General features: G+C 34.9%; 1 long non-coding RNA gene across 6 annotated transcripts in view; it reads right to left on the bottom strand.

The window, feature by feature from the left end:
- Nucleotides 1–1,407: 1,407 nt before the first annotated feature.
- Nucleotides 1,408–14,680, bottom strand: part of LOC144320379 (uncharacterized) — a 261,658-nt gene continuing 248,385 nt past the window's right edge. For all 6 annotated transcript variants that reach the window (XR_013385901.1, XR_013385897.1, XR_013385903.1 and 3 more), the window contains one exon: nucleotides 1,408–3,877. This is a non-coding gene — a long non-coding RNA (uncharacterized LOC144320379). The remainder of the gene's footprint in view (nucleotides 3,878–14,680) is intronic.

The following is a 14,680-nucleotide window of genomic DNA, read 5'->3' as shown; positions in this document are numbered from 1 at the left end:
ATTTTACTTACAGTGTTATGCTCAAAATCTATCTTAATGGCTTATGTCTCATGCTTTACAAAGTATTCATTGTCACTTCATTGTGAAACTGGCATTGGGTTGATACATAGAAATCTTGTGAAGTTCAAACACATACTTCTATAATGAGACTACAACCAATTCTGACCTGCTCCTACTATTCACTTTTTGCAATGTCTCTCTATAGTGGTCATTTTTTTAACTCGAGTACTATACTTAATGTTAATGTTAAGCCCCTTTAACTTACTTTTGGCCATCAAACAGCACACAGGTAAGGAGTTAAAAAATATTTTTGAAATTAAGCTTAAATAAAATAGTTCAATGTAAAAGCTGAATAAGACACTATTATACTGCGAGTGAAATAGTTTTTAACCCTACGCTTGAATGACAGCTTAAGCTGAGAAACAAGAACTATAATGTTTAAGTGAATTCGCATGCTTATGTGAATAGACATAATGTTTATGTAAATAAATAGGAGGAACCTTTAGAGCTACTGAATACCTAGAAAATCTCTCAGAACTCTCCTCCTTCCAGTGGTAGCTCCAGCACTGAGTTATTTCTTTCAGGGGGTTCTTTTAGTAAGCATTAGTCTATCTGCCGATAAAGAGAGACAATCCTCCAGACTTCAAGATTTTCTTGCATTGTGTACATTTGTGGAATAGTAAATAGCATTAGGTAAACCTAGAACTATATTAGTCGCATTGATAAAATCTGTGTTGGCGAGGCAGAAAGCTCATACGAGATGGAACTTAAAGGTGTGTGGCTTCTCCAAGGAACAATGGGGGAGAGACAATTCATATTGGAGGGTAACAGAAGAGGGAACTGAATCCCAAAACACTACTGTCCCATCCATACTTTTTCCAGGGATGTCAGCAATATCTCAGTGATGAAAGCTCAGAACATAACACTATAATAATTGATATAGATGATTTCATAGGAGGCGCTCAAGATTTCCACCTCTTTCTTTTTGTTTTATTTATAAATTTCATGCTTAATACAACCTTTTTAAGTATCCTTGGTTTAAATTGGATTCTGCTACCCAGATGCTAAAACTCACCTCTTTGGGGGAATTCTTATTCTAAATGAAATTAGTGATGACTAGAGATCTGTATCACCAATCCAACACAGATTTTTGGCATAAATCTTTGTCCGAGGGCTTATTGGCACAAAGCTATTCCTATTGAATGATGAAGAGTTTAAGAGTGTATGTAGAATATCCACTGGGAATTGTTCCAAGACCTAGATCTAGAATACTATAGACCAAAATAAATGGAGTATTATTAGATTACTAAATGACCTAATTTTTTCTATCTTCATTCCTCAATGGAATTTAATGAAATCATTGTAAGCAACCATAACAAAGTAGGAAAGAGGCCAGGAAACCACATATTATCTGTCCATTGCTTTTTATTATTTTCTTTTATTTTTTCTGAACCCCTTTGCTTTATATTATTCAATCTTTATATAATTCAAGCTTTATATAATTCTGTCAGTATCAAATATAATTCTGTCAGCAACAAATTTACTTTTGTTCGCATCCATTGACAACTCTGACAGTAAAATAGCCTCCGCTTGTCCCTTCTGCCACCACAAAATCATTCTACAAATCATTCTTGACTTTCTCCCTCTTCATCACCTTCACTCTTCATACCTCCATTACTGAGTTTACCACTTGTACATATGTGAAAGCTACAGAGACCCTGAAGACATAGGGATGCAGTTTTGGTAAAAAACAGTTTACAATGGTCAATGTTCTTTGTTTTGTTCAATAGGTAAAAACTATAAATAATCTGAAAACCATGCAGTAGAATAAATTAATGCTTATATAAAATATGCTTGCAGATTCTAGTACCTGTCTTTCAAAAATTTACGGTGCAACATTTAGCTAACCTAAAAGCCTCTGTGTATTTTTTATGCACCATTAACAAAATAAGATCAGTAATCATAATAAGTGTGTCTACAGAACAACTAGTGAAAATTTCTCCAAAGGAATACTTGCATTTTGTAAGCAAAAAGATCAATCTAAAAAAATAGATTGGCTATTTAGACAATAGTCCAATTATCTGAGTTATCTTTGGTCAGAGTATAACTCTTTTAAAGTAAAAAGGATTTTGCTTGGAAATATACACCTGCTTTTATTTAAGTCTTATATTTTTATGCCATATATTTTAACTAAGTTAGTAAAAATAATTAATGCATTCAACCAAAATGGATGTTCTCAATTCATTTGTGAAAAAAGGTAAGAAACATATTCTTATACCCATTCTCCATAATGGATTCTACATTATAGAATCTTTTTAAAATTGGTCATCAACAAATGAGTAGGTATATCATGGTTATATAACATTAATCCATAGTGACACAACTGCTATATTTTCTAGGGAAGTCTGGATAGAAAACATTAATTCTATACCAAAGTTCACTTAACAAGAAAACTTTTTTTTTTAATTTTTATTTATTTATGATAGTCACACAGAGAGAGAGAGAGAGAGAGGCAGGGACATAGGCAGAGGGAGAAGCAGGCTCCATGCACCCGGAGCCCGACGTGGGATTCGATCCCGGGTCTCCAGGATCGCGCCTTGGGCCAAAGGCAGGCGCTAAACCGCTGCGCCACCCAGGGATCCCAACAAGAAAACTTTTGATAAGAATCTAACATTATGAGAAAAAAAGTAAATAAATACAGAAATTCAAAATAGTTTAAATCCCGCCAATGTTATATATAATGTGTAAAATGTATTCTCAAGCATTGAAGTGAAAATTTGCTTCTCTTTAGCTCTTCTCATGGACTGAGAATACAACAGCCTGAAGAAATAAATAAATAAATAAAAGTATGATTTGAACAATAAACATTATAGATTATTTGATATTTCCATCCTTACATTGTATGCTTCTAGGCTCCTTTCTAACCTTGTATTTCCAACGAGAATCGAATTTTCCCAAAGCAATAGTAACAGTTGAGGGCAATATTAAACAAATAAAGAAATTCATTTGAATTAGGAAGGAGCTATTTCCAGTTGGCAGTTCACTCAGCTCTATAGCTGTATTTGCACCCAGTACAGCCATCAACTATCACAGCCATTCTGTTCCCTAAAGATATAACAGAGAGCTCTCTGTTTCTGAGCAGAGACTTCCAAGAAAGCTTACAGGTTTCTCAGAGCTCTTTCAAAGAGGTTGAGTAAGGAAATACAGGTAAGTACAGAGCAGGACAAGGAACAGCAAGAGAGACTATGTGCTCCTAGCACAGAGCTGTGCTTTTAGTAGATATTTGAAAAAATGCTAAATTAGGTAATAAAAACCATTCATATTTCTTATATATTCTATAATCAGTCACTAGTTTAAGAGTTTTTCATGTGTCTTTCTCCTTAACAATCCTCAAGACTTTCAGAATGAATTTAACATAGACATACGTACAAGTATATCATACAAATCTGCACTTGAATTGAGTTCATTAGCATTTGGAGAATGGTAATAGTATTACTTATAACTACCAGTTTCAATTTATAGTATAACTAATATTGCAAAGTGCATTCATACCAGTAATACGCACAATCACAAATACTCTTTTTTGAATTTTGAACTTTTTTTGGAAAATCATGTTGGTCAAGTTCCTTTTCCCGCATATTCCACAAACTACTCCAAATTTTTCAAGGAAGTCCATGGAACACAACAAAGGCACCAAACACCACCCTCCTAGATCAGAGTCCAACGACTAGGGGAATAAACCTTTTAGTGAAAAAAGTGAATATAAAACTCCTTGCAATTTCTCTAGTTACCCCTATCAGCTGTGACAAAAGAAGGGAAAAGAAGGTCTGCAACATTCATAGTCTTCTGCTTGAAATTTCTCTTGGGTTTGAAGAACCTAAAGAAATAAAAAGGATGTAATGTTTATTGAGTATCTACTATAGACAGAGCATACTTCATAGCTTATAAATTACATAGTCATTGCATTAGTCCTGTGAGGAAGGTGGTATTAACCTCATTTTACTGGTGATGAGACTATTCCTCAAATAGGGTAGGTTAACCTGTTCAGGATGACACCATCAGTAAAGAGGAGGGCTGACTCAGTGGCAGCTCTTGCCAATGAAGTACCCTGGCTCAGAAGCAAGCAGCAGCTGCTTGAGCTTATTCTGGCTTCTAGGAGTTATGGAAAGAGAAGCCTAGGTTCCTCTTCAGAACTCTAAGTAAAACTTTGAAGAATTTTTTCTTCTTACCTAATGCAAGACTATCAACCAAGAAGAGAGAACAAGATGAGGACCTTTCTTGAAAGAGAAAAGCCAGAGCGGTGCCTGGGTGGCTCAGTCTGTTGGGCAACCAGTTCTTGATTTTGGCTCGTCATGATCTCAGGATTATGGGATCCAGCCTGCATCTAGCTCTGTGTTTCAGTGGGGAGTCTGCTTCTTTCCCTCTCTCTCTGACCCCCCTTCACATATGTGTGCTCTCACTCTCAAAAAAATAAATATTTAAAAAGAAAGGAAAAGGAAAGAAAAAGAAAGAAAGAAAGAAAGAAAGAAAGAAAGAAAGAAAGAAAGAAAGAAAGAAAGAAAGAAAGAAAGAGAGAAGAGCCAGAGAAGGAGGAAAAGCTGGGAGTACCTAACCCTCAGGACATCTGCCTTGGGAAATATTAACAAACAAACAAACAAAAAGGATAGCATTGATGTAGAAAGATGTTAGGGTTCAGACCCGACAGCCAAGAAAGAATTATTGAGATGTCTTTGGTGCCAAAAGGCGGTTTTATTAATGCACAGGGACAGGATCTGTGGGCAGAAAGAGCTGCCCTGGGATCATGAGGAGTGGCCCATTACATACTTTCAAGTTAGGGATAGGGTAAGACTCCAAGCAATTTTGGAAGCAAGGTTTCCAGGACCTTCAGGGGGCTAGTTATTGTTAGGAAAAGGCCATTTATTACTGTCTAATAAAACCTTAGTCATGAGACCCTTCCAATGTATTTCAATGGGTGCTTTGCTTAAGGGATGATGGCCAACATGTATCTTGGCGGGGGGTGAGGGGATGAGTAGACATAAATGAAGCTTCTAAAGGAATTTTTATATGTTAAAGTCGACTTACAGGATCCTGGGGGTCGGGCTAAGATTGTTCTTTGCCCTTAGCAAAGTATTAACATCAAGGCAGCTGAGTTCCTGGAGGAATGTCACTCTGCCTGTTTTAAGGACTTGTCAGTGGGGCTGCAGGTAGCAAGGAAATTTAATTTTTCCTTTGCCTTTGTTTCCCACATCAGCATGAAGACTCCTTTCTTTTCTAAAGGACTATATCAATCAAAGCAAAAATGTGCCCCAAAGCTCTAAGGCCTCAAAAGGAGAATCAAGATAAGCCAGTTTCCCCACTGTTCATATTTATCAACTGAGTGATAATTTAGTGATTAAAATATCTAGAACACTAAAATAAGAATTATTTAAGTGGCTTTAGAAATCAAAGCATTTAGGTTGAAGTATGCTGAAAATGCCATTTTTGTAGATCAAAAATGGTTGAACAATGTCAATTCCATATGGTTAAATTTAATTTATTATTCAGTTGTTAATGCTAATCCAAACATAAAAGACCCAAATAATAAGTATTCAAATTTACTAATACCCTGGATCATTTGAAAATACAGTTTTGAACCCCTCAAATCTCTCTGATAAGCCAATTTGCAGGTGGATCATTCCGTAAGGGCAGTAGCCCAGAGCTCTGAAATAGTATTCAGGAAACAGTCCTTTGCCATGACAGCAATTTGACACACTGCAAAGCAAAACACATGTGACCAAAGTTCTACTTCTCCCATGCCATGGGCGGTTTTTCAGGCTAAGCTAGCTGATTTGTGCTTAACTATTCTCACAGCTGTGGCAAAGCTTTAGTTAGGGCCTCAGTATAATTTATATTCAGCCAATAATTGTGTGAAAGAACAGATTTAATTTTTAAAGGGCAGGCCTTCGAGGTTTTAGCATAACTAAGCCTGAATTAACATGTTTGCAACGAGGGCTGAGGCAAGCTGCTCACTACACTGGCCAAGTCCAGTATACAAGCAACCCCCTTAGGTTTTCTACCGCGTGCTTGATAGGCCTGTTCTCCATGGCAAGGACAGAATATATCCTGTAGGCTCCCTATGCAGCAAGAGGCTGAAAGAGCATTTAAACTTGATCCTCACAGCCAACGGGGAAATTCAAAGCTTTCCAATTTCAGGAGAAGAGTTGGAATGAAATTCAGCTGATATCACTATCATGCTTAGAAGAACGAAGAGGCACACAAGCCCAAGAGGAGATAGTCACAACAAACAAGAACTCCGAATCTCTAAAGTGGAAATCTACTGCCAAGTCCTCATCATCTAACAGTATAGTGTTGTGTACTCCTGGGAAAACCCAGGTTCTCCACAGATGGGCACTTATAGAATGTTTTCCCTTCAGAATACACTGGCAACTGAAACTAACTTTCTTTCTTTCTTTCTTTCTTTCTTTCTTTCTTTCTTTCTTTCTTTCTTTCTTTCTTTCTTCTTTCTTCTTTCTTTCTTTCTTTCTTTCTTTCTTTCTTTCTTTCTTTCTTTCTTTCTTTCTTTCTTTCTTCTTTCCTTTCTTTCTTTCTTTCTTTCTTTCTTTCTTTCTTCTATCTTTCTTTTTTTTTTTTTTTGGTTTCCTTCATTCTCTAAAATTTAAAGAGCACACATACCGTGCTAGACAGTATCCTGGATATTAGGTCCAGATTCAGATATTAGAAAACTAAACAGAGAAGAAACCTAAGAAATATTTAAGAAGAACCACATCACCATGGGAATGCAAGCAGATGCTGGGTGGACACTATGCCCAATATAGAAAAATTCCAGTAAGGGTAACAAACCTCAAGTGTACAGAGTCCAGGCAATTAAGACACCATCTAAGTAATTTTTAAAATGGTGCTTTTAAGAGTTTTGCTTTCTTCTTACAGAGATACACATTTTGAAGTTTTCCTACATCTTACTTCCTCTACCTAAACTCTTATATTCTTTCCCTCAATCTTACTTAAGGACAGAACCCGTGAAAACACTTCTTTTAAGGGATAGGTACTCATATACAACCTTAAATGCAATCTGTCATCTTTTTACCTGTAGTTTCTTTATAATGGCCCTATGTTTTTTTACATATACCATTATGAATTAGGAAACTAAAGCATAAATTGGTGAATTGGTGAATAAAGTTAATGTGAAGAGACTTCAGTATTGTACCTCAGAAATCCCCAAAATACATTTCTTTTCTCCAATATGACTGAAACCATGTACATATTAATCTACTAGAGATAAATGGTTTCAAAGAAAGGGAGGGTGTACAGCAAAACACAGGGGAAGGGGGATCCCTGGGTGGCTCAGCGGTTTAGCACCTGCCTTTGGCCCAGGGCGTGATCCTGGAGTCCCAGGATCGAGTCCCACATCAGGCTCTCTGCATGGAGCCTGCTTCTCCCTCTGCCTGTGTCTCTGCCTCTCCGTGTGTGTGTGTGTCTTTCATGAATAAATAAATTAATAAAATCTTTTTTAAAAAACACACACATGGGAAATAACCTGATGCCCCCTAGTTTCAGCCCTGTGACCTTTGAAAATTATATTATCAGATTTCCCACAGAGAGACTAAACTGAAACCTGACCATGTTACAAAATTAAACTATATACAATTTAAAAAAATAAACTTTTTCTTCCCTAAAATATAGTTAATACCAAGTTTCCCTACATTCACTTCTTCATGCAGTGCACTTTTTGAGTATCTTAGACATTGTGGTGTACATATGAAATTTTTCCAGTCTAGTATCTTTTTGTCAATCTTTTGCTAAATCACTCAAATCATCCTTTAGGAAGCAGGAGAAGACCGTATTTTTTTTTATTCTCAATATTTCCTCCTACTTATATTCTTAACTGTGGCAGTTTTTCCAATAGTGAGCAGAGTATAGTTTCCCACCTCACTGATGCAGCATAGGCTGTTATTTCCTTTGGTCAGAAGAATGATAGCAGATAAGACACAGAGGCTTCAAAGACACTTGTATCAGTGTCTTTGATGTTCTTCAGCCATTGCCATGGAAAACAGATGTCCCTTTGCCGTGCACAAGTCCCAAAAAATAAGAAGTGGGTGGAGCAGAGCTAGAACAACATCTGTCCTGGAGCCAAGTCCAGATAAGCCCAGCCAAGATCAGCCAAACATCAGCCAACACACTGAGACATGAACAAAAATAATTCTTTGTCATTATATGACAAGGAGAGTCTGTGGTTGTTTGTTATGTAGTATCACTGCTACTGTATCTAATACATACAAAAACCAAGCTTTCCCTTTGTGAGTCCTTGTGAGACGTTTCATAAAGATGCTTTTCTTATGCTGGGTAAGAGATGTGGACGCATGACCAAAGCTAGGTCAATCTGATTTCTTCTCCAGAGAATTTCAATCAGCCTGAGTGACAACATTGAAAAGAGTTGGAGCTGTTTCATTCTGTGAGTTCTGAAGAAACTATACAATAATTCTTAAAACCTACATGCCTAAAACTGCTGTAGTTCTTGGTTTTTCAAAACCTACTTCTTCAGGTTTTTCCTTTATTCTAGTTAAGTTAGTACCTATTCATTAAATTCATACGTTTATACTTAAGTTAGCAGTTAATTCACTGTTGCTGATAATTGAAAAACCTTAACTTTTACAAAGACTCTGTTTTTTTAATACTTAAATAAATTCATTAGATAGTAACAAAGCTAGCACTTTTTGTATTTTCCAAGACTGACAAGAATTCATGAGGAGGGAGCTGCCTATTATAATGAGAACTTCTCCAGAAGAACTAAAAAAGAAAGAAAGAAAAGAGAAGGAAGGAAGGAAGGAAGGAAGGAAGGAAGGAAGGAAGGAAGGAAGGAAGGAAAAGAAAGAAAGAAAGAAAGAAAGAAAGAAAGAAAGAAAGAAAGAAAGAAAGAAAGAAAGAAAGAAAGAAAGAAAGAAAGAAAGAAAGAAGAAAGAAAGAAAGAAAGAAAGAAAGAAAGAAAGAAAGAAGAAAGAAAGAAAGAAAGAAAGAAAGAAAGAAAGAAAGAAAGAAAGAAAAAGAAAGGGAAAGAAAGAAAGAGAAAGAAAGAAAGAAAGAAAGAAAGAAAGAAAGAAAGAAAGAAAGAAGAAAGAAAGAAAGACAAAGAAAGACAGAAAGAAGGAAAGAAAGAAAGAAAAGAAATGCCTCAACATCAGATAACTGACATATATTTTTGATTTGACATAAGAGAATGAAAAAGGCCTGGCATTGACTTTTTTGTCCTAGGACATCAACAAAACTGTTTTTATCGAAGAAACATTTCAGAGATGTTATTCTATTTCATTATTATAGCTTTATCCTATGAAATCAAGGTATTCTCTTGAAATCACAAGTGGCATGCCAAAAATAAATTCAGTCAAAATGATGAGAAATTTACTTCAAATAACTTACAAAAAATGCTATTTATTTTAAATAGCAGAACGACTTCTGTTTCCAGCAATATGATGATCTAAGTAATTTGCAAACCCACCTGATCCCAAGTAGCTAGAAATGTTGGATTAAATTTTAAAGCATACTTTTAACTACCTGGCCAATATTTAAATGATCCTTATGAGAAATTTGGAGGAACTGAAATTGAAAAAGGAACTAAAAACAGGAGATACATGAATGATCACTTGGCTGGAGTGTGGTGGGAAGCAGTTCACTCCTTTCCTTAACAAATAAAGGATTGTGGATTTCAATGCTCAGGTGGGGATAACACTCTATGTTTGAAAAAGAGAAGGAATTATCACCAATATTCCCTCATAAAGCTGAGAGTGTGCTTTCAGTAAAAGATGGGAGATATATGTATACTAACATATACGACTTTGGATGGACTATCCAAACTATGGACTTTGGATGAATAAAGAGCCCTCTCTAAGAATTTAAAATAGGCCAGAGCCTAACATGGATCTGAGATTGTAAATCAAACTATCAAACTGTATGGTCCCACAAATCTTAAGCTACAAAATTAATATAAAAGCATCAGTTTGATTAGCATACCTTTGGCACAAGGCATAAGCCAATGCAAACACCCACAAACTGTTAATATTAACAATAAATAGCAAACAGAGCTTTAATTATAAAGAGATTAAAAATAGCTAAGGAAACTAAGAACAAAATAGCCAATGATTATGAACATTTAATAAAAGGGTTACACATCTAGAAAAATATGTTTCTCTTTAAAAAAAAAAAAAAGATTTTATTTATTTGAGAAGAGAGATAGTGAGAAAGAGAGGACAAACAGTGGGAGGGTCTCAGGGAGAGGAAGAAGCAGATTTCCCACTGAGCAGGAGCATGATGCCAGCCTCAGTCCCAGGACCACAGGATCATGACCTGAGCCGAAAGCAGATGCTTAGCTGACTGAGCCACCCAGGTGCCCCAAAAATATGTTTCTTGCAAACATGGCTCAGTAAAAGATTTACAACCATTAAAATAATCCAGTCAGTCTACAAGTGTTTCTAATCCTTAGTACTACTGATTTAATTATTTGCTGCCAGAAGCTGCCCTGTGCATTGCAGAATATTTAGCAACATAGTTGGCCTCTATAAACTAGATGCCTGTAGCACCCTCAGAGTTATGACAATTATGTCTCCAGACATCACCTTAATGTCCCCTTGGGGGAAAATGGCTTCCCAATTAAGAATCACTGAAACTACTAGTCTACACTGATACACACACGCACATGCACACACACACACACACACACACAAAATGTTATTGCCTAAGACAATTTATATATGCTTTCTATAACCACATATTAACAAATAAGCTCTCTCTTAAAAAGTTTGTCCCTGAGGCTCAAATAAGAAAGAATTCACTTGATACAATGGTCATTACATGAATACAATAATCACATGAGGGCAAAATGAGAAAGAGTATAGACAGATATTTCTTAAGAAAAATGAAATGATTCTTAAGATTCAGAAAACTTATTTCAATGTACAAAAAAAGTACATCACAACTGAATTAAAAGTACCTAGGAATTAAAAGATAGGTGTTATATAGAATAGTATTTTAATTTACTGTACAGATACAACTACTGGTATATAAAACAACATGGATATATCTCATAGACATAATATTGAGTATAAGAAGTCATAAATCAATAAATATGGTATCATATCATTTATAAGCATTCCAGAAACAGCCAAAACTAGCATACAATGTTAGAAGTGAGAATATCCCCCCCCCCAAAAAAAAGAAGTGAGAATATCAGTTATTCTAGGCAGATACGAGTAGTGAGAAGCAAAAGAGAAAGGGCATGAGGGGGACTACTGGAGTGTTATACTTCTTGATTTGGGGGCTAATTACACAGATGTTTTAACTCTGTGAAAGTTATAGGCTGTATACCTATGATTTATTTGCTTTTCTGTATGTAACTTATGGTACAATAAACTTGATTTTAAAATATAACATATAACCTGAATTTTTAAAATTGGGAATATGGGACACCTGGGTAGCTCAGAGGTTGAATCCCTACCTTTGGCCCAGGGCCATGATCATGGAGGCCCCGGGACTGAGTCCCACATCGGGCTCCCTCCATGGAGTCTGCTTTTCTCTCTGCTTATGTCTCTGCCTCTCTCTGTGTATCTCTCATGAAAAAATAAATAACATCTTTAAAAATTAATAAAAAAATAAAATTGGTAATAAGTTGGAATCACTCAATCTGATAAGAGGCATCTATAACTAACCTGCAAGCGACATCCAAGTTTATCTGAAACACTTATAAGGTGACCAAATTGATCAAAGTGTTGTGTATAGTTGCAGTATTTTCATTATCATTGCTATACAGTGTTCTACTGTGTAATTATAGTTCCATATACTTATCAATCCTGCTGTTAAATGAATACTTGTGTACTTTATAGATTTTTTATCATTATTAATGATGGCACAAACTACATAGCATATTTTAAGGGAATTATATATATGCATTTTTTTTCAGGGTGTATTCATAGGAGGAATAGCTGAACCATAATATGCGGACATATTAAACTTTAGTAGATATAGCCAGTTTTTTAAATTAATACACTACATTTTCATTAGCAGAGTATGAGACTTCCAGTTGCTTCAGTTCTTCTCCAGTACTTGATAGTTTTTAACAATTTTCCCCATTGTGATAGGTGGGAGTTTTAATTTGCATTCCCCAGGTAAACACTGCAGTTGAAAATTTAATCTTCATTTGGACATTCTCTTTTATATAATATTTCTTCAACCTTTTCCCCCTTTCTTCAAGTGCAGCTTTTGTCTTTTTTCCTATTGTAGTTTTTAAAAACTACTCTGAATAGATATGTCATATACCCTATTACTAATAATTCCTCCCATTATTTGGGTGCTTTTTAACTCTCCTCGTGGGTTTTTAGTCAATAGCAGTTCTTAATTATAACATTTTATAATGTATCAATTTTTTAATAGCTAATGCTTTTTGTGTCTTTCTGAAGAAACCCTTGTGTACAGTGGGACCACAAAAGAGTTCTATATTTTCCTCTAAATGCTTTATTGTTTTGCTGATTGCATTTATATCAGCAGTATATCAGTAATTAATTTTTGTATCTGGTGTGAGGTAAAGATATACTGAGCTGTATTTTTTCCGATATAGGTACCAACTGGCACAGCATCACTTACTGAAAGGACTAAAAAGACTATTACATAATCAATAAACCTGAAAATTAATCTTGTCATAAATCAGGTGATTGTACAAGTACAGGTCTGATTCTAGGCACTCTACCATCTCATCATATATTTTTTCCTATCATTTGCCTATAATATACTTTTAAAACTAAGCTTTATTTTTTTTAAAGATTTTATTTATTTATTCATGAGAGACGCAGATAGAGAGGCAGAGACACAGGCAAAGGGAGAAGCATGCTCCATTCAGGGAGACCGATGTGGGACTCGATCCCCAGACCCCAGGATCACATCCTGGGAGGAAGGCAGGTGCTCAACCACTGAACCACCCAGGCTTCCCAAAATTATAGCTTTAAAATGTCTTTATATATGTCTTTATATCTCCTTGTGTAAGTCCTACTATTTTATTATTCTTTTTCAAGTTTTCAATGATTACTTTTTCTACTTGCATTTGTGTGTAAATTTTAGTATCAATTTCTTCAAATACAGGAATTATATTGAATCTATATGAATTTATGGTATAATTAAAAATCTTTACAATAATGAATCTTCCAATTACATGAACATGGTATACATCCTTTATTTACCTAGGCCTTAAAATTTTCAACATATCATTCTTGCATATTTTTGTTATATTACTTCTTAGGTATCTAATGGTTTTGTTACAGTCATTACTACTTATTTCCTATTTGTTGTTATAATATAGAAAGAAATACAATCCATTTTTGTTACATTGACTTCTATTGAGCAAACCTGATAAATTCATTTGTCATTTATAACAGTTCGATTATAGAGTATTTAGGAATTTCTCTATACACAATCACATCATCTTTAAATAAGTTTATTTATCAATATTTAGAAGAGGTGAATATCCTAAAATTTCCATCTATCAATCTCTTTGTCACACTTTTGAATCAAGTTATTAATGGTCTCAATTTGGTTCTACTCTCTGAGTTTGTACAGAATGGATGTTATTTCTTTCCTTAAATATATAAAGGAAAGTCATTTAGTCCTAAAAATGTGAGATTTTTAAATAACATATACTATTTCTTCATAGGTATCAGACTATACAAATGTGTTTTTATTTCTTCTAGAAATCTATAAGTAATGGTCAAATTTGTACAGTTATTCATAATATTTTCTTATTTTCTTTCTGATGTCAACAAGAATTGGGGTTATGTCCTCTTTAATTCTTGATATTGGTAATTTTTGTTTTACTCTTTTTTCATAATTAGTCTTTATAGGCTGGTATTCCTTTATTTTTTTTTAATTTTTATTTATTTATGATAGTCACAGAGAGAGTGAGAGAGGCAGAGACACAGGCAGAGGGAGAAGCAGGCTCCATGCACCGGGAGCCCGACGTGGGATTCGATCCCGGGTCTCCATGATCGTGCCCAGGGCCAAAGGCAGGCGCTAAACCGCTGCGCCACCCAGGGATCCTTGGTATTCCTTTAAAAGCAGTGCATCCTTTGTTTTATGCTTCTCTTTTTTTAACTTTGTTTCTTCACAGTTTCACTCTGATATTTACTTATAGTATATTTATAGTATCATCTATTCAACATTGAAGGAGAAGTCCTGGTAAACTTGTAACAAAGAAAAACAAATGTTAAGTAAAAGGACTATAAATGAACCAGAGCATTGCCATTATATACAGAAGAAAAAAAAAAAAAAAAAGAATTTCCTACATAAAAAAAATGAAAAAGGATATAAAGGCAAAATGTTAGAACTAATGAGAAAGCTGTTCATTTTTCTTATAATTCATTAGCTCATAAAAATTTCTTATATAGAATTCTCATAAACTAGTAACAAGTAATAGGAAAATAAAATTTTAAAAGAGAAGCTATTTGACATTGAATTTTGGTAATGACTAAATATTATTGGAATAGATCTTCTACCAAAATTATAAGAGCTATATAATATGCAAGACATAACTTTTCAAAAGCACTAAAGAGTCCCTAAAAGAAGGAACTGAAGGAGCGATTATCACTGACAGAAGATAGGCATGACAGGAGGTCAACATTTATCCTGGATTTTTTCCTGAGGATATATTCCA

The sequence above is a fragment of the Canis aureus genome, chromosome 9 (genome assembly GCF_053574225.1).
Source record: "Canis aureus isolate CA01 chromosome 9, VMU_Caureus_v.1.0, whole genome shotgun sequence".
NCBI classification, from domain to species: Eukaryota; Metazoa; Chordata; class Mammalia; order Carnivora; family Canidae; genus Canis; species Canis aureus.
This window is presented reverse-complemented; position numbering and strand designations above follow the sequence as displayed.